Source organism: Mauremys mutica, chromosome 2, assembly GCF_020497125.1.
Source record: "Mauremys mutica isolate MM-2020 ecotype Southern chromosome 2, ASM2049712v1, whole genome shotgun sequence".
In the NCBI taxonomy this organism is placed as follows: domain Eukaryota; kingdom Metazoa; phylum Chordata; order Testudines; family Geoemydidae; genus Mauremys; species Mauremys mutica.
Genome location: NC_059073.1, coordinates 61540040 through 61563404, shown reverse-complemented (window position 1 = coordinate 61563404; position 23365 = coordinate 61540040). Strand labels below are relative to the sequence as shown.

At 41.0% G+C, this 23365-nt stretch overlaps 1 protein-coding gene across 1 annotated transcript in view; it reads left to right on the top strand.

The window, feature by feature from the left end:
* The window catches only part of LOC123363732 (extracellular sulfatase Sulf-1), a 286538-nt gene that overhangs the window by 125989 nt on the left and 137184 nt on the right, over positions 1-23365 (top strand). The window contains exons 6-7 of the mRNA XM_045005041.1: positions 20508-20566; positions 22632-22728. The gene's annotated coding sequence lies outside the window, so the exon portion shown is untranslated. The remainder of the gene's footprint in view (positions 1-20507; positions 20567-22631; positions 22729-23365) is intronic.

Below are 23365 nucleotides of genomic sequence, written 5' to 3'. Positions count from 1 at the left end.
TTTTTTTTTTTTTTTTTTACCTAGTGCTGCAAGCAAAAGTCAGAGCCCAAGAACTTTGTTTTTCAGCCAGAATGTGTTTTGCTGTGGGTTGTCTTAATTATGTCATCTTGTTAGTTGTCAGAGGTTTCCTCTTTTTAGCGCTTTATAATTGAAGTGGGGGAGCTTGTTCAAGTCATAAGCAGCAGAAGTTGAAGTTTCATACTGGCATGCCTTCTTTGAGCTTTCACTGGCGTGACTCAGTTTCAGAGAGAGAAGCTTAAATATGCTTGGTGTAAATTCACATTTTTTTAAAAAGTTTGGTATTTTTCCAAGTAGTGTGTAAATACTTTTAAGGAATCCAGACAGCATTAGTAGGAAAGGGATATATATGGCAAGTACTGGTGTGAGAGTTATAATCACAGTTCTCACTCCAGGCAGGGTCCGATAAAAGCAAACTATTTAAAATGTTGTGATGCTGGGACATTATTTCCAAATGTGGAAGACATTATAAACCCACATTCATAGGAAGTTAGGCAGCTATGGAAAGAATTACTTTTGAATGATTTGCAAATTCTATTCTGACTAGATCATTTTATTGCAGAGAATTCTGAATGATTATTATCTATTATTCTGTACATTACAGAGTGCATTCAATTTTATAGTACTATCCAGGGAGTATGACGAGTTTTAAATGTTATGTAATGTCAGGGTTTATTTTTATCCATACAAGGTTTCACCCTTGTCACAGATGTCATGGGAGTCATGGATTTCATGATTTTCATGGCTTTTTAAAAATATATAAAACCATGGCATTTAGGGATTTATTTGAGAGGGGAGGTAAATTGATGTGGTAACAGTTGAAGACTTCACTCTGACTGCCCTGAGAGCTGCAAAATTAAACAGGGAATCGGAATTCAGTGACAAGTCTATGGTGAAGCAAAAAGAACTAAATTAGTGGACTTTTCTGCTAAGGTGTTTGCCTCAATATCTCGTGGAAGTGTGTTCATGTTCAAAAACTCCTCATTAGTTTTCTTTTTATTTTGAGTCTCCCCCGGTTCTTGTATTATGAGAAAGTTCCCAACTTACCATCTGTTATCCTTGAAGATGCATAACACTATGAATAGCTATCTTCACCACTTGTCTAGGCCTTTTAGTTATCCTATTTGTACAAAGGCTGAAATTACTCTCAATATCTGTAGTTCCCCAAAATCAGGGTGGTCATTCAAGCTCTCTGCCTGCCTTGGCTCCATGCGGCTTCCGGAAGCAGCGTCATGTCCCCTCTCCGGCTCCTACGTGCGCTGCCCCCGCCCCAAGCACCGGCTCCACAGCTCCCACTGGCTGGGAACCACAGCCAATGGGAGCTGTGGGGGTGATGCCAGCAGGTAGGGCAGCGCGTAGAGCCACCTGGCTGCACCTCCCCATAGAAGCCAGAAGGGGGGACATGCCGCTGCTTCTGGGTACCGCCTGAGAGAAGCGTACCTGAAGCCTGCACCCCTCACCCCCTTCCATGCCCCAACCTCCTTCCACCCTCTGAACCCCTTGGCCCCAGATCAGAGCCTTCTCCTGCATGCCAAATCACTCACCCCCAGCCCCACCCCAGAGCCCTCACTCTTCCTGCAGCCCAACCCCCTGTCCCAGCCCAGAGTCCCCACCCACACTCCGAACCCCTTGGCCCCACTCCCCCAGCCTGGAGCCCCCCCTGCACCTCAAATCCCTCATCCCCGACCCCACTTCAGAGCCCGCACCCCCAGCCAGAGCCCTCACCTCCTCCCACACCCTGCCCCAGCCCAGTGAAAATGAGTAAGAGAGAGCGGGTGGGGGAGAACAAGTGACTGAGGAAGTGAGGATGGAGTACGCGGGATGCGGGGCCTTGGAGAAAAGGTGGGGCAGGGGTGAGCCTACGGGCAGTGTCGGGGACGGACAAGGGTGTTCGGTTTTCTGCAATCAGAAAATTGGTAACTCTAACACCTCTATGCAGTTGCAGCGGCTTTAATGCATGCAGCCATTGCCACCTGCTCGTTTAAAGAACAACTTCACCTTCAAAATGGCGCTTGGCTCACTCCCTTCTGGGAGTTGTTGTTTACCTCCTCCCTTTGAGCAAGATGGGGACTACAACTCCCAGAATGCCCAGCATGCTGCTGCGGGATTCAGAGACCTGAGCTGGAGCTTGCAAGCTGGATGACAGCCACTTTGTTCGGGTGAGTGTGTCGCAGAGCCATGTGTCGAGACAAAATTAGTATCCTCATCTGTGCTGCAATCCACAAAAATGGTCTGCGAATATCCGCAGGTACAAAACACTATACCTGTAACCCTGGGTGTCTTATAGCTGTGCAGCTTTGGTCCAGAACTCCAATCCCAACAGCCTGCCAGCAGCCCACAAGCCTCACCCTGGCTTTTTCACAACCTGGTTATTCTTGCAGGCTGAACTTAGTAACCTGCCAGTCCCAAATTCACCCCCAAATCATGCTGCTGCAGGGACCAGGCCCTCTCACTGGACCCTCATAAAGAAAGTGTTAGCTTTGCTGCCTTTGCAGAGATAATGAAACATTCCAGCCTGTCAGCTTTCCAGACGCATACACGTCACTGAAATTACATAGTACTGATGATTTATAAGAAATCAAAATAAGTTTATTAGCAAAAGAGCATGGTATGAGGGATAAAAAGTAAAAGAGATAAAGGTAGAGATGGCTATGAGAACACAACATCATGTTGTGACACTAAAAATTTGAGACACAGTAATTTTCCTGCAAACTAGGTTTACATGCTCTGAGGTAGAGCTGTGTCAGAGAGAATCAGGGCTGTACTGTGGATTTGGTTGCCCAGTTGCTTTTTGGACCCAAATATCAGAGGAATTATTAGAAATATCCAGTTTTCCATGGAAATTTAATTTTTTTAATTGAAAAGCTGAACACCTGAAAACTGAAAAACTTCAATTCTCGTGATTTGTGGGAGTTGTCATTCTGGTGCCTCACACTCCAGTTCTCTATAGGAAGGACTCCGTGGTAGGACTACACTTCCCATGATGCACCACAGTGAAACATGGCACTTGTGTGGCTGCAGTGCGTCATGGGGAGATGAAGTGCAGCTGGGGTACCTTGCCCATGGAGAAGAATGGGAGCACTTTGGTACATGAATGGTGAGTACTTGGTTCTGGAGAGTGGGCATGTGGGGAATTAGGAAGGTTGCTTTCCTCAAAAACCTCCACAAAAAATGGGCCAATGGTATGTTCCAATATTATAATTTCAATGTTTGAAGCTGATCATTATTACAGTACATGCACTGCTTTCAGCTATTATCATTGAAAAAGAGAAAAAAGTGTTAGTGAGCCTATGAATGTAAATGTTTGTAGTATTACCAATTGCAGTACTTGCAATTTTAGTACAAGTCTCCAGATATTTAGTGTTGTTCTTTAAGCCCCAACTATCGGGATCAAGAGGTTACATGAGAATCTGAGCTCATTTTTAAAAATCTAGCCCTCGTGGTTGCAGAGAAAAACTTGAAAAAATGAAGTTACTGCAACCTAAAGTTTCAGAAAGTGCAAGGCAAGTAAATAGAACCCAAAATATATTTTAAAAACAAAAAAAAGGCTTATCACTTTTAAGCCAATCTCATCATTTGTGAATGCTTGGGATTAGCAATACTGTATCTGCAATTTGCAAATATCAAACCCTGTGGCATTTCTGAAAAATTTCCTAATAAAACTATAGGCTTTTTAATGTTTTATTGCAATAGACAGCCACCACACTGTAGAGCCGTGTGTAACAACAGAGCCTTGTAATGAGGATGGAGTCTCAAGCATGGACAAACATGATGAGTAAGGGGATAAATGTGTGTAGTTTCATAGAAAAAACATCTAGTTTCATGGAAGGAATTGCTCCATTGTGACTCAGAATATTGAAGTGTTTGTATACCGCTCCTATCCCTTTAAATGAACTCTGAAGAGAAACTATTAAAAAGAAGAAAGTGAAGCAGAACTGTACATTGAATTGCTGCTTTGCAAAAGCACCTTTAATTATTAGAATATAATATCTTTCAGCTGAGCATAAGGTTGAGTGTAACAGGAAGATGAATGGGGCCTTTGGGTTTTAAAGCTAACCTGCAAGCAAAGGATGATGAATAAATGGGGGTGAGCATTAACTTGCTCTAAATGCCTTTGAAATAGTGCTTGCCGGTTTCCTTGAATCTGTCGTCTTCACCTTCCACAGGATAAGCGTTCGACTTTTTATAGCATTTACTGAGACTCTATTGCATTTAAAAGATTAGGAGAAGATCTGGTTAAACCATTTTAGAGAATAATTGGAGATGAATTCAGTCACTTTTCCTACTTTCAAATTATCAATGAAAAGACTTAGTTGTTTACAAAATTAAGGCCCTGAGCCTGCAACTGAATCTACTAGTTCAGACTAGTGCACCTGTTAAGAGCTTCATCCAAGTCAAAGGGACTCTGCAGGGGTTTGTGATGGCGGATATAATTGCAGTATCTAGGGCCTACTTCATTTATTCTAAATTATTTGACTGTATTACAGCAAAGTATGTCTGTAACACCCACTGCTGCCACCTGATAGAGTATCCCCAAAGATACAGTGCTTACCTGTGCTTAATTTGTGTGCCAGGGCTTAACTAGGCTGAGCCCTGGCACCTCAAAGCTTGGCAGTTCATTGCCCCGGCACCTCTCAGCTTGCTGCATCAGTTATGAATGTAAAAAAAATTGCTTGAGCCCCAGCCCCTCTTTCATTACAAATTAAGCACTGGTACTTACTGGGTTGGGGGCGGGGAAGTGGAGGATGAGGAGAAATATAAGGAGATCAAAGGTCTTGCAGGTCACATATAGGGAGTTGCTAGAGTTAAGAGAAGGAAGAAATCTTGGGGGGAGGGGAATATCTGACTTGAGGGAAGAAAAGGGAGAATGGAAGATGGAGAAAAAAGATGCTGAAAGATTCAGTATCATATGTTTCATGATTTAGCTGTTCCACAACTTTTGAGGATTGCCTCCCACTAATTTTGCTGCGTGGGAGGCATGCCAGTCCAAAATTAGAGAACAGAAGTCCATAATAAACTGAACATACAATAAATAAAAAGTACAGAATGCCTTTGTTTTTCCAAGGACTTCATAAAACACAAATGTTAGATTCCAAAATATTCCTAGAGTATTGGTTTTTTTAAATTAAATATTAAATCAATCATTGTAGTCCATTTTATCAGAGACTTTCCTTAATTGTTGTCATTCTCCATTATTTCTATTAAAGAGAATAGATTACCTCTAATATATGAATTCTTTAATCTATATCTAACATAATGGATAAGAAAATATACCCTGGATTCTTATGATCTTGTTTACATTTGGAGTCAATGTATTAACTGAGATTGTATCAATATCTGCTTGGCCACCAGAATGAGGGATTAGAGGGAGTGGATTACCATGTTTAGAGCAATAAAAATGGTCAGAAGAAAACTCAAATTCTGTTTATCTGCCAGGCATTATGCTAGTTCCTTTTATCTTAGTATCAGTAGAAAGAAAACATTCTTATCTCACTGTAAATTTGAGCCTATAGCTGGCATGCAAACTCATAGGCTAAGGCTTCCTCTTTGTTGCTGTGTGAATTCAGATTCCAGTTCATAGTGATACTGAAGACTCTTGATCCCTGTCTCACTGGTACAGAGAGGCTCCTTTGGAGTGTGCCTGCCGAGGGGGAGGGGAAAGTAGCGGGAAGTGGAGGAGAAAAGTCCGAATATGTATTCTGTGGACATGTACGGGAGACAAAAAAAAAAAAAGCCCCCCAAAAGCCACAAAAACAAGTAAGCGTCTTTTAAGTTTTCCTCCAGTTTACCATCTTCCATTTCCATTGTGTCCTTCAATTCCTTTTCTTCAAGTAAACAAACATCTACCTGCATTTTGAATGTAGAGCTTGTCTGCACCACAGCAACACATCAGGGCACCCTACTTATAATGCGGCTGTCCCTCAATACATTTTAGAGAGTTCTATCTTGCAGTGTAAACAGAATCTAGTGGAGCAGATTGTGATTTTGTGCTAGATTTATTAGCTGCCAGGGAACTCTGTGAGGTTCCTTTTTGGAGATGTCTTGCATTCTTTCATTTGGTGCACCAGGGATTGCCTCCATCTGCCTCAGGAGAGAAAAAGAGGTTGTGGCCTTCAAACCCTCTGAATCCCCAGGAATCTTTGGGGGCACAGGACCTTCCATATGGAAGTGCTGAGTCCCCTGTGGCTCTGTTCTCTGACAGTGTCTCTCTCCCCCACACTTAAGCATGGAGGATTAACTGTTTGCCCTGATTGCCACAGGGCATGGGGTGGAGAGAACTATGTGCATTCTTCCTACCTCTGCCACATCACTCCCTGGTCATGCATCAATGGATTCATGGAGTTGATTGTAGGGATAGGGGGGATGCTGTTGTGGAGGCACTTGACTCCTCCCCCCACTTTCTGCATGGGGAGAGTGAGATCTGCAATGATACTCTTAAATGAAACCAGCACACTTTTGATTTTTCACCTGTTCTCTTTGAGAGTAGACTCAATAAACATAGTTTAAACAAAACTGTTAACTAAATACTTAGTGCAGATTGCACACAGCTGTTGAGGCTGCTGCAGTAGATACTGGAAACTTTAGTACATTACAGCACACAAATCTGAACTGAACCAAACCCCTGACAGCTGGAATGTTGCTACTGCCAAGGGTGAGCCAGTCCCCATGATGGTGGAAAGAAGAAAGCGTTTATATACAACAGTATAACATCACCCTACATTGAGGGCACCTGCCCAGAGTTTGTCAACATTCAACAGCCTTAGTGTTGGTGTGGACTACTCATTACTTCTAGGTACCCAACTAGCCACACCTGCCAAAAATGCCATTTTTCCTTCTATAACTGTCAATAAGATTGTGTGCTGTCCTTTTGGATTTTGAATTAGTTGTGATGATCCATTTGTATTTGTGACCTGAGCTTGTTTATAGAGATTCCTTAATCTCTAGATGGGAAACCATCCTCCATTGAAAAGTTGCAGTTGATCCAGAGTACAGTAGCTTGTCTACTGGGCAACACAGGGGAACACATCACTCCCGTGTTCCACCCACATTATTGACTTGAACATGGTATTAAATATTAGCTTCCAATTTCAATCATCATCTTCAAAGCCCTTTATGCAGCTGGTCTTAGTTGCAAGAGGGACAGTTTCACCTTGCATTATCATGATCTCCCTCAACTCCACTGAAATAATGGAACTGTAAACTTGAAAAGCAAAACTCATATGCAGGAGACAGCTTTCTGTGCAACTTGTGTTCTGACACAATGGTGCTGGGCACCATAAACAAACCTGGATGGATAGATAAGGAACTGCTAGAACTGGCAAAATAGGAATATGAATTGTAGCTGGCAGAACAACCTAAGAAACACAAGACTCTTCCAGGAAGATTTTTTTTAAATACAAACTGGGCTTTGCCCTAGTACTGATGGTTATTTGGATGGATTGCAGCATATTGGTTACATACTTAGCTTGTCGATTCTGCTGTTTAGATGATATTTGGATATCTCCTGCTGTATGCCGTATGTGAACTGTCCTTTAAGATTTTTACCCTGTGGCTCTCCTAATCTAGTACTTTGTCACTGTTTTGTGGTGTTGGAAAGAAGCTTCAAATGAAAGCACAAAATGCTAGAAAAGATTTCTAATGAAAGCAAGCAGTAATGTGTATTTAGCTGGTTTCAGGGGTGTTCTGTACAGTTCTATTCTCTGCTTAACCACTTTGGCCTCTGTTGTCCTTTTTTCTTGATTGAGGTTAAGCGGGAAATATTGCAACTTCAGCTTCCCTAGTTTAACATAGAATATTTTCCATCATCCGTGTTCATTTTTCCAGATATGGCAGTCATCTTTCCTTAAATCAAAATAGTTACATTGGCTCTCTCTAGGGGACAGAATGGCTTGTGGGATTGGTAATGGGATACAGAGCCTTTCTCCTCAAGGCCATTTCATCCTACTGTAGATCCGTAGTATTGATGAGTAAATCTCAGGGCTTGGCTACACTTGCAAGTTGCAGCGCTGGTAGAGGCTTTCCAGCGCTGCAATTAGTAACTGTCCACACCTGCAAGGCACATCCACCGCTGCAACTCCCTGGCTGCAGCGCTGGCTGTACACCTGGCCAGGTTGGGGTGTAGCGATTGCAGCGCTGGTGATCCAGCGCTGCTCATCAAGTGTGGACACACACCAGCGCTTTTATTGGCCTCCAGGGAATAAGGAGATATCCCAGAATGCTTTAAACTAAATTACTCCCTTTGTTTTGTTATGCAGCCTCTCTTTGTTTTGTTGTGAACCTCCGGAGCTCCCCGTTTCTACCGGAGCTGCTTATCAGCTCCTGTTTGCTGTGATCAATCTTTGAACAATCAAATGAGATCCTCCTCCCTGTTGTGAATGAGCTCTGTGGAGCTCCTCCGTTGCTGCTGCTATCTAAACAAACACAGCTCCTGTTTGCTGTGATCATCTGTACCTGGCTGTAAACAATCAAATGAGAGGCAGGCAGGGAAACAGCGGGGAGTCATGTTGCCTGCATGCTGTTTGCAATTAAGAGTTAAGACTAAGGGGTCGGAAACATGTTCTGATTTTTCAAGTCAGGAAGCTAAACACACAGTGTTGGCTCCAAAAATCCCCTCTCTCTTTCCCCCCGCTCCCTGTCACACTAGACCCCACTCCACCCCCCTCTTTTGAAAAGCACGTTGCGGCCACTTGAATGCTGGGATAGCTGCCCATAATGCATCACTCCCAACAGCGCTGGAAATGCTGCAAATGTGGCCACACACCAGCGCTGGTAGCTGTGAGTGTGGCCACACACCAGCGCTGCTCCTACACAGCTGGATGACCAGCGCTGCAAACTACCAGCGCTGCAAACTGTAAGTGTAGCCAAGCCCTCAGAAACAAAAGGTAATGTGTTTACCTGAACTGTTAACTGCCTCCTTCCCAGCCTCTACTTTCCTCTGCTCCTTTGTTGTGGATATTAAGAGCTGATGTGAAGAGCTGCACATTGGCAGTGAACAACAACTAATTGTATTGATCCTACAAAACCCAGGAACTATGCTACATAATCTTGAGCACCACCTACTGGCGCAGTATCTACTAATTGTTTATATAGTCTGGTATTGTAAGAGTGCATGTTTCCACCTTTTCTTGGCTGCAGCAGCTGTCTTCAAGGGGCACCTGGAAGAGCTCCACATTGGAGAAATCTGTAGAGAGAAATATTTGCACCCGTAAATACAACACTCTTTGAGGGGAAGACTCCTTGCTCTGTCCTCAACTGCAACCCTCTTCAGGGAAACAGGCCCACATATGACCCTCCTTCTGCCATTAGGGTAGTATACCCTTAATTTTGCATTCTGAGGCACCTTCATTTGCAATGCCACAGACAACTGTATGCTTTGGAATGTCACTATGAGATAAGTCCAGAAGCAATGGGAAGAGGTGAGGGAAATAACCAACCACTTCTTAACCCCACATTTCGTTTTGGGTTAGTTCTTATTTTTATTAAGCCATCTCCTCTTTCTCCCATCACAAACCACAGTAACACAATTAACACTAACTGGCACCCTTTGTTAAAAATATCATTAGAGAGGCTGAGCTTAGCCTTTTACCCCAGTGGATGAAGATTGAGAGCAGGGCCGGCTCCAGACCCCAGCGCGCCAAGCGCGCGCTTGGGGCAACATTTTGCCATCAGGGCGGCAGGCGGCTCCGGCGGACCTTCCGCAGTCATGCCTGCGGATGCTCCACCGGAGCTGCGGGACCAGCGCACCCTCCGCAGTCATGCCTGCGGGAGGTCCACTGGAGCCGCGGGACCAGCGGACCCTCCGCAGTCATGCCTGCGGGAGGTCCGCTGGTCCCGCGGCTCCGGTGGACCTCCCGCAGGCATGACTGCTTGGGGCGGCCAAATTCCTAGAGCCGCCCCTGATTGAGAGACACTTGTAAGATAGTGGGGAGAAGTTTGGGGAGAAGCACTCTGCTGCTGTCTATGCTGTCCACGTTCTGTCAGAGAAGACTTCAGTTTCCTGGCCTGTCAATCAGGCTCTTTGTAGAAACATTACATTAGATTTTTTTAAAAAGAAAGTTGCTTCCTCTCTTATAAAGATGGTAGCACTGGATACTCCCAATCTTCAGTTAGTTACTGTGCTTCAAATAAACTTATGCTTGACATCCTTCTTAGATGTATGCTGGATACTTATAAAACAATATATGAAAACAACTCTGCTGTATATCTAGACATTTGTCACTTTCTTTCCAAACTTGTGTAATCTTTCCTAATCTACCACTAAATAGTTAATTCTCCTAAATGTGATGCTCCAGCCCATGTATTTCTGTAAAATTAGTTCATGTGTCATGACTGACTTCCTCTAACTGCCTTGTCAGTCTCTAGCAGCATTCACCTGCTAGCGATCACCTTTTTCAAACTGCTTCATTGCTTTCAGCCTGAATATAGAACTATGCAAAATGTTTGTAACCATGGAAGCCAAAGCCAAGTGAGATTTATTTGGGTTTGGGGTTTTGTTACAAACCTAAAAATTGAGTCAAGTCCACCAAAAGTGTTTGAGACTCCTTTAGCTGAGTTTTGTGACCCTTGAATTACCTGGGGTAAGTTTCAAATGAACTTCAACCATGGCTAGGCATTTTCAGCATCATTTAGAACTGAAATTCAAAGTGAACCTCTGGTGCTATACATTATCACAGAACTTCACACAGCTCTTCATGTTATAGCATTTGTTTCTGCACATTTATCATCACCCATTATTAGCTTTGGCAGTGTTTCCCTTTCCCCCTATTGCATGGTGCCTGTTCCTTCAGCAAATTCTGTGTCATGGTATTTTAATCCTCGGAAAAGTTGGTTCTTCTATGCCTTTATTGTTCCAATATCCTTAATTTAAATAATGTAATGAATGTATATATGAACATATGTTACTAGCATTTATGTAGAAGGAGGTTATTTTTAGCTGCCTTTTAATTACCTTCCCTCTACCTCTATCTAAAGGGTTAACCAGTATAGCTTGGATTTATTAATTTGGTACATGGCTCCTTTTAAGAATTTTCTACCCACTAATTTAACAATTAATCTAGGTAATTTGATTTTTCCAGTGAGTCAGTTTGCTGATTTTCACCTGGTTGAGTCAGCTCATATCTATTCTGCTTTTCCCCCCAAAAGCGCCTTGTTGGCTGAAATTAAAAACTTTATGAACGGCATCAACTGTCTGTCAATTTATTCTCTGCCAAGCTTTACCTAGGAACATACCAATTCTACCAGCAGCTGGTGTTGTCTTAGAAAACATAGTTTTTAAGTTCTCCTTTCTCTTTATTTCAAGGCAAATATGGGAATCACTGTGCTCGGGAGAATGATTGTTTGAGACCCAAGAGGTTAAAGAGAATGAGAGCCAGGAGCATCCTGGGTTTTAATCTGAGATAAACTGCTGATTTCTCTGTGTGACCCTGTGCAATTGATTTGACCTCCTTGTGCATTTTTCACCCCATTTAGAATATTGGGTAAAAAACAGTCTTCACTGAAAACCACATTCCACATCTGAGCTTCATTTCCCTGAGTAATAAAAAGTGACGGGTTGGGGAGAGAAGGAGAATTGCACAAATATTTAAGGATTGGTTTGTTTGTGATATTTATTTCAAAATTACAAACACTCATACTAACTGCACGATACAAACTTTATCTCTGGGGAAAAAGCAATCACTCTCACGTTGTTTTTGACCTTTTCACTGAATTGACTGGCCAGGAAGTATGTACTTATTCAGTGGTTCCCAACACAGTATTTATCTGGTCTTAATTTATTGCATAGCTTATTTTTCACTTATTTCCCATCTTTTCATATCTTCTTAGTGGCATCTAATACATGAATAATAGTGGCCAACACAGTTTGCTTAGGTGCTTGCTGTGCAGTTCGCTTTTACTGTAACTATAGCTGCTGTATCCTTTTTCTTCAGTTGTCACTATTTCTGAGGCTGACCTTATGTATGCTGAAAAGACTTAAAATCACTGTAAACCAATGCAACTCCCCTAAATCACTTACACTGGCTTAACACTTACTTAAATAGGTTTAGCTAAATTCAGTAACTTACTGAGGCAAGCTAGAACTGATTTTAAGTGAGGGTTAAGCCAGTATAAGTGCATCTACACTAGGGATTTGCACTGCTTTAACTAGATCAAGTTTTAAACTAAGTTGCATCAGTTTAGCTCAGTGGTCCCCAACGCGGTGCCTAATGCGCCCGCGGCCTGGCCCCCGGGAGAGCACCCGCCGAAATGCCACCGAATTTCAGCAGCATTTTGGCAGGGACGCCTCTCGATGACGACGCTTGTCGCCGACAAGTGATGTCATTGAGAGGAGTCGCCCCTGAATTTCGGCGGAGACACCTCTCGATGACACCGCTTGTCGATGGCAAGCAGCGTCATCAAGAGGCGTCGTCGCCGAAATGCTGCCGAAATTCGGCGACATTTCGGCGGGTGCTCCACCGCTGCAGTGGTCCTTCGGCTGGCGCCCGCCAGCCAAAAAGATTGGGGACCACTGGTTTAGCTAAATTCCTCCATCTTCTGGCCTAGCGATTAGGTACTAGCAGTGAGGGACCAAGTGCTAATTCCCTGCTGTGCCATAGACTCACTCTGTGACCACGGGCAAGTCACTTAGTCTCTCTGTTCCTCAGTCCCATACTTCACAGGGGTATTGAGTGTAATTACATGTAAGACTGTGAGGGGCTCGGATATTAGGGTGATGGGGGCCATAGAAGTACCTTTGAGAGAGAGGCTGATCTATCTCAGTATGTCAGGTTTTTTGTGACTTATTCCATTTTATTCGTTTCTAGAAATCATTGCCAGTTGGGAGGCAGGGGTCTCAAGTCATCCTGAAAGGGCTGGGATAAAATGAGGAACAAAGTAGAATAGGCTTATTTTCAAACAACTTACAGTAAGTGTTGGATACCGAGCTCTAGAATTTTGACAATGGTAGTTTAGATACTACAATGTGAAATTATACGACGAGTATACATGTTCCACCAACTCATATATCATGTGCCAGAAGAACAAGATTTTAGCCAGAGACATTGTGTGTGTGTTTTCTGGCATCTTGGTGGGGCTAACAATCACCAACAAAATTTCAAGGCAAGGGAGCTGTTAACAGTGTTACAGCCTGCAGACCAGAGGAAGACTTTGCAGTGCATCAACTAAACGTTAGACAAAAGAAAGCAGAAGAGCATGGATAGTAAAAAAGAAAGAATCCTGAAATATTAAAGAACTTCTTGTCGGTGGGCTAATATAACTCTTGCTTTCAACTCCGCAGGGTAGTCCAGACTTTGCTGCCTGTAAATGGGCAGGATGTGGAAAAGTTGAATGTTAGTGTATGAAGTCATTTTACCATTATGTTGTAAAAAGTGAAGTGCACATTCACTACCAGAACAACAACAACGATCCTTAAATATTTATATGCCCAGAGTTGGGAAAATTTGTACTAGTTTTAGCTTTTGGGAATTATTTTAGCTCGGGATTTCTTCTCTTCTGATTATAAGCCAAACCTTCATTGGATCCCCACTATGTACTTTGTACATAGTAATGAGAGAGGCTGATGAAATGTGGCAGTGTTGGGACAAATTATGGAACATAGCTAATCCAGATTTATAAACATTGGTAAGTTTTTAGTAAAGCTAGAGGAAAATCAGTTTTTTACTGGGGAACATCATAATGCTCCTAAATATGTATCTCATTAGACTGATAACCACTTATTGTATGTTAAAAACAAAATTTCAGTTGATTATTAAAACAGATTTGCTTAAGGTTAACAATGTAATAGATACAAAGCCATTACATAACTGTTTAAACCTCAGTAAATATGTTACAAATGTTAACTATTTTTGTGCTAACATAGATCAGAAGTCTTAATTAATCTAAACAAAACAAATGCATAGGAAAATCAGTTTAAAGTATGTTTTCAATTTCAGAAATAACTCCTTGTGGATTTTCCTTTATTTTTTCACATCTAAAGTCTGAAACCACCCAATAAGATTTTCCAAAGCACTGAGAAGAATGTCATGGGAGAAGTATCTTTTCCATTCACATTCATGCTGCCATTTGGTCACATTTCAACCCATGGAAAATAACTATTGTAAATATAATTAAACTCCTTCTAGCAGTTCTGACTTAATGGTACTGTAAACTCTTAATAGAAGGCAGAGCTCTCTGATGTGTCTATGGGATATTTAAGAGGGTGAGGTAATATCTTTTATTGGACCAACTTCAGCTGGTGAGAGAGAGAAGCTTTTGAGCTTACACAGAGCTGTTCTTCAGGTTGAAAGCTTGTCTCTCTCACCAACAGAAGTTGGTCCAATAAAAGGTATTACCTCACCCACCTTGTGTCGCTAATATCCTGGGATTAACATAACTACAACATCATTGCATATGGGATATTTACCCATTTCCATTAATTAGCATTAAAAGATAGTGACATTCTAATAATATAGTGAAATAGCCTTCTCATTATTTATAATTAACCTTTTTAGTTCACGCACAAAATGTGCTTACTTTTAAATCAGTCAGTAGTTTTCTTTGCCTCTCAAATGTTTTAAATTGCTGCTAGACTGTCTTTCTGTTTCTAATGCTTTTTGATGCACTGATTTTTATGCTATTGTGAATGAAATCTTTGTTGCAAGGGAAAGTGCGGAAATCAGAACAGGCAGGTTGCAAACCACAATGGCTTTCTTGTTTTAAGTATATGCTGAAACTTAGGAAACCCTGCATTATTAAACCTCTGTTTTTTTCCTTTCTAAAGTATCATTTCCTCTAGTTAGTGTCTTTCACTAAACAACAAACTTTACTTGGCTGTTGAAAAAACAGATCTGCCAGACAGCGAGGCAGATAGAGATACTGATATTTTATCAACTGAGAAAGCACACACATACTTAGGGGCTTATTAACCTCCATCAAGTCACATCTAAAGAATTTCCTGTTCTCCCCTCTCCCCTTGTTTACCTTGAGTTTACTTCAAAACTATTTTCTTTTCCATATTTTTTAGTCGGGACCCAACCTTTCCCACCCCAAACTGAGATATAAATATCTTTTTAAATTCAAATTGTTTGTCTCCTTCCCCATATTTGCATAAAAGAAATGCATTTAAGAATGCTTTATAGATTGAGTAGCCACACTGGTATAAATGGGCATGAATCAGAAAATAAATGTCTGTCAGATTCTGCCGCCCATATGATCACCGAGTAGTCCCTTACACTGTGATTAATTCCACTGGAATGATGATGGGGGACTTACTCAGATTCAGTAGAACTTTGCTTTATAAGGTTTCAGAATCTGGCCCTTAGTAAAGGTGTAGTTTGGTAAAAATGGAAGTTGAATAATAAAGGGGCTGGCTGATCACATGAACTGAGTTGGCTTTTGAGGGTGTGTCCTATTCCTCTTGCCTACGACTTAAATTCTGCTCTCACTTATACCAGAGCAAATCTGGACTAACTTTTTTTTAAGTTACTCCAGATTTACATGGTTGTAACAGCAGAATTTGGGCTTTGCGAACAGGACAGCAGTTTCTGGTTTTGTCAGTAGCTAGCAAAGCAGTTGGAAGCAAACTTGAAGCCTTGTGCCAATGCATTCGTACAATGCAAAGCTCCCAGTAGAGTTAATGGGCACTTTGCCTGAAGTTGATGAGTTTTACCTAAGTAAGGAATGCAGGATTTTGCTTGTTGTTGCTAACACTAAACAGCTTCTCATCCTTCCTAAGGACAGAGGTGAAAGTAAGCCAGTCTGGTATGCTGTGCCGGACTGGACCGGCTTCCCGGGCGGTGATTTAAAGGGCCCAGGGCTCTAGCTGCTGCGGGGAGCCCCGGGCCCTTTAAATCATCACTGGAGCTGTGGCAGCCGGGCTCGGGTGGAGATTTAAAGGGCCCAGTGCTCCTGCCGCTGTGGGGAACCCCAGGCACTTTAAATCACTGCCGGAGCTCCAGCAGCGGGGCTCGGGTGGCGCTTTAAAGGGCCCGGAGCTCCGCTGCGGCCAGAGCCCCGGGCCCTTTATTTTGCCCCTGAGCCCCGGGGCTCCCAGCCGCCTCTGCAGCTGGTAGCTCTGGGGTGATTTAAAGGCCCTGGGGCTCCCAGCCACAGCCGGAGCCCCAGGGCCTTTAAATGCCTCTTCTGGTTGAGGTCACGCTGGCACTCAGGACTCCGGCGTACTGGTAAGTCCTTTCAGTTACTTTCACCCCTGCCTAAGGATGACACTTAACAACAGTTTTTAACATGCATTTCTTTCCCAATGAATAAAAATGAGCTGACACTTTATTAGATTGGTGCTGTATTTCTATTCCCACTGCTGAATATGCCGTTGAAAGAGCTGACTTAATTTTTACAGTTTTCCTAATGAGGAAAAGCAAGCATGACAAGCTAGATAATATTCTACTGAGCCTTTTCCCCTGAGTTATGAGAGTTCTGGAAAGGCCATGAAGCATAACACGTCAATTTTAATCACAGTCACTCTTTATTATTTAGAAATAGAAATAAAGCTCTGATTGATTTGTAGGTCTGATCTATTGGCCTTGCCTGCACTAGTCTTTTCTGCTTAAATTTTCCACTGTTTTTTACACCAGTGCTGCTCCATAAGCGGTAGCAATGGTGAGAACACTAATATCCATAAAATGTTGGCAAAAACCACTGGATTTGGACTCGCCTCTCCCGTTGCTTGTATTTGCAAAGTTTACTACTAAAATGTTTCCAGATAAATGATCGTGCTGTATTTGCAATAAGAAGTTATATTTATAGAATCTTTAAACCCCCTCCCCCCAAAAAAGTATCCAAGCACTTTACACAACTGTATACACAAAAACTGTTTCACTCTAATGAAACATCTCTGGGGTGAAATATGAAGCTGTTGTGCACCACCACTCTCCATACAGAACTGTTTGTAGGAAGTAATGAGGAATAACTTCCAGTTAAATCTGTAAGGAAAACATAGGTCTTCTTTGTCATCCCATATGAAAGACTTCACATCCGGGACCACACTGAGTAGATAAATTCAGCACTGACTGAGAGATGAAACAATTGCCCCGCTAATGAATCACCAACAATATCTCCCGCAGCTCCTTGGGTTTTTCTTGGAGGTATCTCAACTATAGTTCTCATGAGAGATCAGATAAGATCATTACAACCCCTTATAGATCATGCTAGGATATTGCCACCACTTGAATAATTAAGAGGATTCAGCATCATAGTCTGTCCCAGGTGTGGTGATATCCTTGCACATAACATACCATCCCGTGTCTTATTGTTTGTTTATATGGTACAGCAAGAACTATACGCTAAAGCAGCAATAGAGGAGCCAGCAGCTGTTGAAGACCTGCTCATCCCAGACCGAATATGTGACAGCTGCTTAAGGCCCAGCTATCCTACAAATACTCTTTAGGCCCTGCATTCCCATATGTTGTGTGCAACACTTTTTAAATTCCTGTCTGCGCTACAAACTGGATCATTGTTTGTACCGGATTCCCTGTATTGTATACAGGAACTAAAGAGTGAAGCAGGGAACAGAAACTGAAGAAGCAAAGTGAAGTCCAACAGCAATAGCAGCCCCTAAAGGAAATCAGAGAACAAATTTCACACAACACCTTCAGTGTGGAATCACTAGCTCTGCTAATGTTATATCTTGATCAACCCCTTTGTTCTTCCATTGGCAGTTACTGTACTATAATGTACATGTGGAGGTAGAAAACAGATTTATGGAAACTCTCGAAGAGCTCAGTCTAATGCCCACTGAAGTCAATGGAAAGATTCTAATTGACTTCAATGGGCATTAGATGAGGCCCTAAATTCTCATGTGTATATAGTGTCTAATAACTTCTTTTACTATCTCTTTTCAGCACTAGCTCACTGTTTTTATTTTTTTGTTTGCAGTCAAAAATGTTTGTAACATCAATGCTTCACTACTCTCGTGTTGCCGTTGCTGCTTTTTGAATTTGTCTTTTTTTTATTCATCTGCATAGCATTAGTCAGCATATGGGATACAGTGGTAATCAGGACAGAAGATAAGAAATAATTAATCCCTCTCCAGGAAAAACATGGGAAACCTAAGTAGGGAAGGAAATGTGCCTGCTGCCATATGTGTACAGTCAACTTTTTTTAATGTGAACATGGAAGATGTGTGAGGGCTGCTTTTTTAGCTATCCTCCCTCTGCATTATCCACTTTTCTAACTGCTCCTTTTTCATTACCAATTTTTCATTATTTTCTCTGCTTTTACATTCCTGGCCTTTGTAAAGCAATTTCCTTCCCAAAGTACTTCATTCAATTTGTTTCCCATAACAACAACAACAATAATAGAAAAAAAATACTCCTTTAATAGCAAGATTGAGGCCAAAATCAATTTTCTGGTACCTGTGCAACTCCTCTTGATTTCAAGGGGATTTGCACTTATGTTGCTGCGGGAAAAATCTGGCCCTTAAGATGGCCATCCACCTAGAAGTGTAACTACAACAAGCAACTCTCTCAAAATATAGGCAGCCCTTATTTTTCAAAATTGGGGGAATAACACTTGCACAACCTTCCCAGTTCTCTCATGTGACTTTCTGTCTCTTTGCATATACTGGCTGATCCTTTGCATGTACTTCAGATTGTGACTAAGTAACACACTCAGCAGAATGGCACCAGCCTTGACCTGTTTCATTCTGACCTTTAGCTACACCACAGTTTTTGTTGAGGAAAAATTGCTCGTAATGCTACGTAAAATGTCATAAATCAAGCTATGTGGGAAAGAGAATGTTCCACTGACCAGGGATTAGAGACCAACAATTAAGTTCTCTTCAGAGCTCTGTCTTTAATATTGGGTGACCATGTGCAAATCATTCAACCTATCTATGCCTCTGTTTCTCCGTCTATTAAATGGGAATTGTGGCCTGTCTCCTCAGCTGTGATGGAGCAGAGCTTGGTGCAACTCCGGTCAGGTAGCTGAAAGACACCTTTCTCCCTCCCCTGATTCTCTTTTTGGGTAGGCACTGAACCAGCTGTGGGTGGATGTTAGATCAGCCTAAGGACTGCTTTATAGTGTGATGCCTCCCAAGGGGACCATTGTACTGATCAGGGTCAACAGAGCACATAGTGTGCCCTGGTCCCAACCCATACATCCCTCCACCTGGTTTAGGACATGAGGACCTAGAGTCGAGGTGGCTAAATTGGCTTTATGTCCCTTGAGGATTTCTCCTCAGCTAGAAATTAGAGATGAAAATTATCCAGCACATTGGCTGGTCAGTTCTCCTGTCAGTGAAGGATTGCTCCTTTCAGTGTATTTATTGTTGCTTTGTCCCATTTAGTTTAAATGTCCCTTTTGCATTCTAATGATACAGAATGAAAACTAGACAGTTTGGCTGTCTTTCTTCAAATGAGTTGGTAATAAAGGGTCTACACAAATATCAAAGCAAGGTACTATCATTGTAAACTAATTTGTCAACTGAACACGCAGAAGCAATGAGGAACAAGTGGTTAGGCAATGTAACCACACTTTTATGTTTACGTTTTGGGCAGGGGTTTGAATGAGTCCTTATTTTAGCCAACCAGTTCACCTATGCCTGGATATAATGTGGCATTTTGTGCACCATAAATGATGAGCGCTGTGATTGACTTTCGGAAGAAGTACTGGATTTCCTGGAATCTTGTCCCACCATGATGGATCAAGAGAGCATAGTATTAAGGGTATTCACAGGGAAAAGCAGACAGAAAATCTTCAATGGCTGCCTATACCAATATATAACCTTAATGGGGAACAAAATGCTTGAATGTGCTTAATGAGTAGAAATCTCAAATCTACCCTGTTGCTCTGATTATCTTAAATATCACATTAGCATTTTCTTACTTAAATTAGAAGGTTATAGGCAGAAAATACAAAAATATTAGAAACCTGAGAAAAATTATGCAGAAATAAATCTGGACATTTTAAAATCTTTCCCTCTGATTACTTTATAACTGTATACTTTTGTCATATATATCTCTTACCCTTTCAAGACTCTGGACTTTAGTCTTTTAAGATGGAGTCTTTGCAGATTTTCACAGCCTACTTGAAAATTTAACACCATATGCAATTTATTTTTTCTTTACTGGGAAAAGGGCTTAGCCCCAAACTTTATGGTTAGAATCTAAAGAAATCCTGTTGTGTTTCCGTTTTGCACCTGTACTAACAGATTTAGGAAGCCACTTCCACCAACAGACACGGAGTACTATCAACATATCCCTCCCAAGAAAGGAGTTGGGGTGTAAAACAGAGACCTGCTGGTAAATTAAGCAAACTATGTTGGCAATACATTTGCACTTAAGACTGAAACCTTTTCTCGTTGAAATTAATAGCAAAACTCCCATTGATTTCTATAGTACAGGGTTAAATCCTTCACTGAGCACAATATTCTTACTGTGTTGGAATACATTCTGAATAATAATAATACAGAGATTAGCTAATGCTATTTTTTCCTTGTAAGACTTTTAACTTATTGTTCAGAATATTTTAATATTTTTGTTTTCAAATATTTATTACAGTAAGAAAAGACTGAGCTGTGGAAGAGTGAAAAAATGACACTATTTCTTTCTTTCATAAGGTAAGATTTCAAAAATGCAGTTTTCCAAGTGCTTATTTTTAGCATAACAACCATAAAGTAATTTAAGTTCCCAAATATTGGCAACTTCTCATTCAAATTTATCCCGACCTTCACAATCTTGGCTACATAAAAGCCAGCACTTCAAAATTCATGATCCTTTTTGATTAGCTGACATGATGAGTCATCAGCCAAGCTCTGTATGTGCCACTGTGCTGACCTGTTCTGCATTAGAGAAGCTCAGACTGCATTTCATTTTGTGGCAATATATTACAGCTGTACGTGCTTCAGGACACCTGATTTCAAATTATCTCAGATTTTTCCCCTCCTTTTATCGAAAATTGGAAACTCCCCAATTTCCATTGGGAGTTTGGCTTCTTGTTCCTAAGTTTTCTGGTCTCATGTAACTAACTGCACATGAAGTAATGTTCCCACATGGATGTATTATTCACAGTGCTATGATCTATGCAGTTAACCACAGCTTTCCTAATGAGGATCTTTTGGACCTTTCAGTAGTCCACAAAGGGAAAATAGATATGTATTGATTGTTGCTTACCACAAGAAGAAGACAGATGATGAATTTAGCTCTGGTGTAAAGGATCAGTCCAGCTTCACATAGCACACAGTTAAAGAAAAACTGCAATTGGTTGCTGTATCGGAGATGTCTAAAAACAATATGGATTAGTTAGCACTAATGAGAGGTAGACGCATTGCAAATTATTAAATTTTATCAAGTAAATGAACTGACAACTGTTAAAAACAAACAAACAAAAATACCAAAGATTAACCTGTAGAAAGATCCTAGAGATTCAAAAAGAATTTAAGTTGGTATCGAAATTTAAGAGGATTCCATAGATATACATTCTGTAGGCTATTAGAGTCATAGATATTTGTGTATAGTTATTTGGAACCATTCTTTAGAATTATACAACAAGGATATAACTTTATAGTTTAATAGAAAGGATGGTCCAAAAAACCTAAAATAGTAGGGATATAATTCTGTTATTTCTGTGGGACTTTTCCATGTGATTTTTCCATAGGACTTTTATTTTCACAACTAAAGATTATATAATTATTTATAATTTATCATATACTAATACACATTGTAGTAGAGTTAGTAAAAATAATTGTCTTAGTAATACTGCCTGAGACCTCACAACAGCTCATTGCTATTATAGTAAATTTTATCTGAGAACTAGATAGAGAATACTATCACTGTATGAATCCTAAAGTATGTACTTTAGCAAAATTCTACTGTCTGTTGAAAACTGAATTATCAAAATAATATGTACAAAGAAGTGCCACAGAGTTAATATCTACTGATGAATGGCTCTCGTGATTCTCAATGAGATCTGCCTTAATGACTTTTCTTAACTGGAAGTCCAATCTGATGATGTGGCTCAAGGCAAAGGAAATGTAGCTATGCATTGATATGTACTTTAGAAATGAAGATATCAGCATCAGGAAGTCAGGAAACATTCAATATTATTGTAAATTCTGTCACTTTGATTATTTTAACAATGGCAACTTATTAATTTAGGCTCTGGTACATCAGGGTAATTGAGCATGACTGGTTCTGCAAAAGATAGTTTAAGTTCAGTATGAATGGGGCCTGTGAGATAATTAAAATGTATAAGCAGCAAAGAGTCCTGTGGCACCTTATAGACTAACAGATGTTTTGGAGCATGAGCTTTCGTGGGTGAATACCCATATATACTTATATATATGTATGTAGTTCCAACTACAAAACCAGTTTCTCCTCCCTTGGTTTTCACACCTCAGCTGCTAGAAGAGGGCCTCATCCTCCCTGATTGAGCTAACCTCGTTATCTCTAGCTTGCTTCTTGCTTGCATATATATACCTGCCCCTGGAAATTTCCACTACATGCATCCGACGAAGTGGGTATTCACCCACAAAAGCTCATGTTCCAAAACGTCTGTTAGTCTATAAGGTGCCACAGGACTCTTTGCTGCTTTTACAGATCCAGACTAACACGGCTACCCCTCTGATACTAAAATGTATAATACACAGCAGCTTGCAATATTAACTAATTTTTCCCTCTTTTCAGGTCTTGAATGTAATAAACGCACTGGACAAGGCATAAAGACTTCTATTAATGCTATGAAAATTAACTAAGTCACATTAGCAGCAGAAAATCTTCAAAGGTACAGAAATTAAACACTTAACCAGTAATTAATTAAACCATCCATGCCACAAGCATTTGCAGCACAGCCTAGGTATTCAGTTAGGTCAATAATTAAACTGTAGTAAATCATCTGTAGGTTCCATCCTGTCAAACTTTAAAGGTTTAAAGATTAATTCTCAAGGACCCTTAATGCTATAGTGAATCTGTAAATGATTACACAAGATAACTGAGCAATCCATATTTTGCTACTATTAACATTATTTACAAGACATCACAAAATTATTTCTTTTGTTCAAAAATAACATGTGACCAAAATGTGTGCCTCTCTAGTCCTTATGAAAAAGACATATTTCATTTTTTGAAGGCCAAGGATAGTCATGGCAAGATAAAAGGGATTTTTTTCTGAAAGAAAAGATGTATACCAAACAAAAGTAATGGTTTGTTTTTTCTAGTTTCTGTGAAGTCAGTAATCATGAAAGTAAGAAGCTAATATCACTGCATTCAGCTGGCCATAGTGCAGGCAAGTGCTATGTGAGCTGTCTCATATAGCTCTGCCAATGCAACTCAGACAAGATTTGCAATATTGTCTATTTCAAGTCCTGGATAACTGGGAGGCAGATTTTGCCTAGTACAGCAAATTGCCTGGTGGTTTTGTG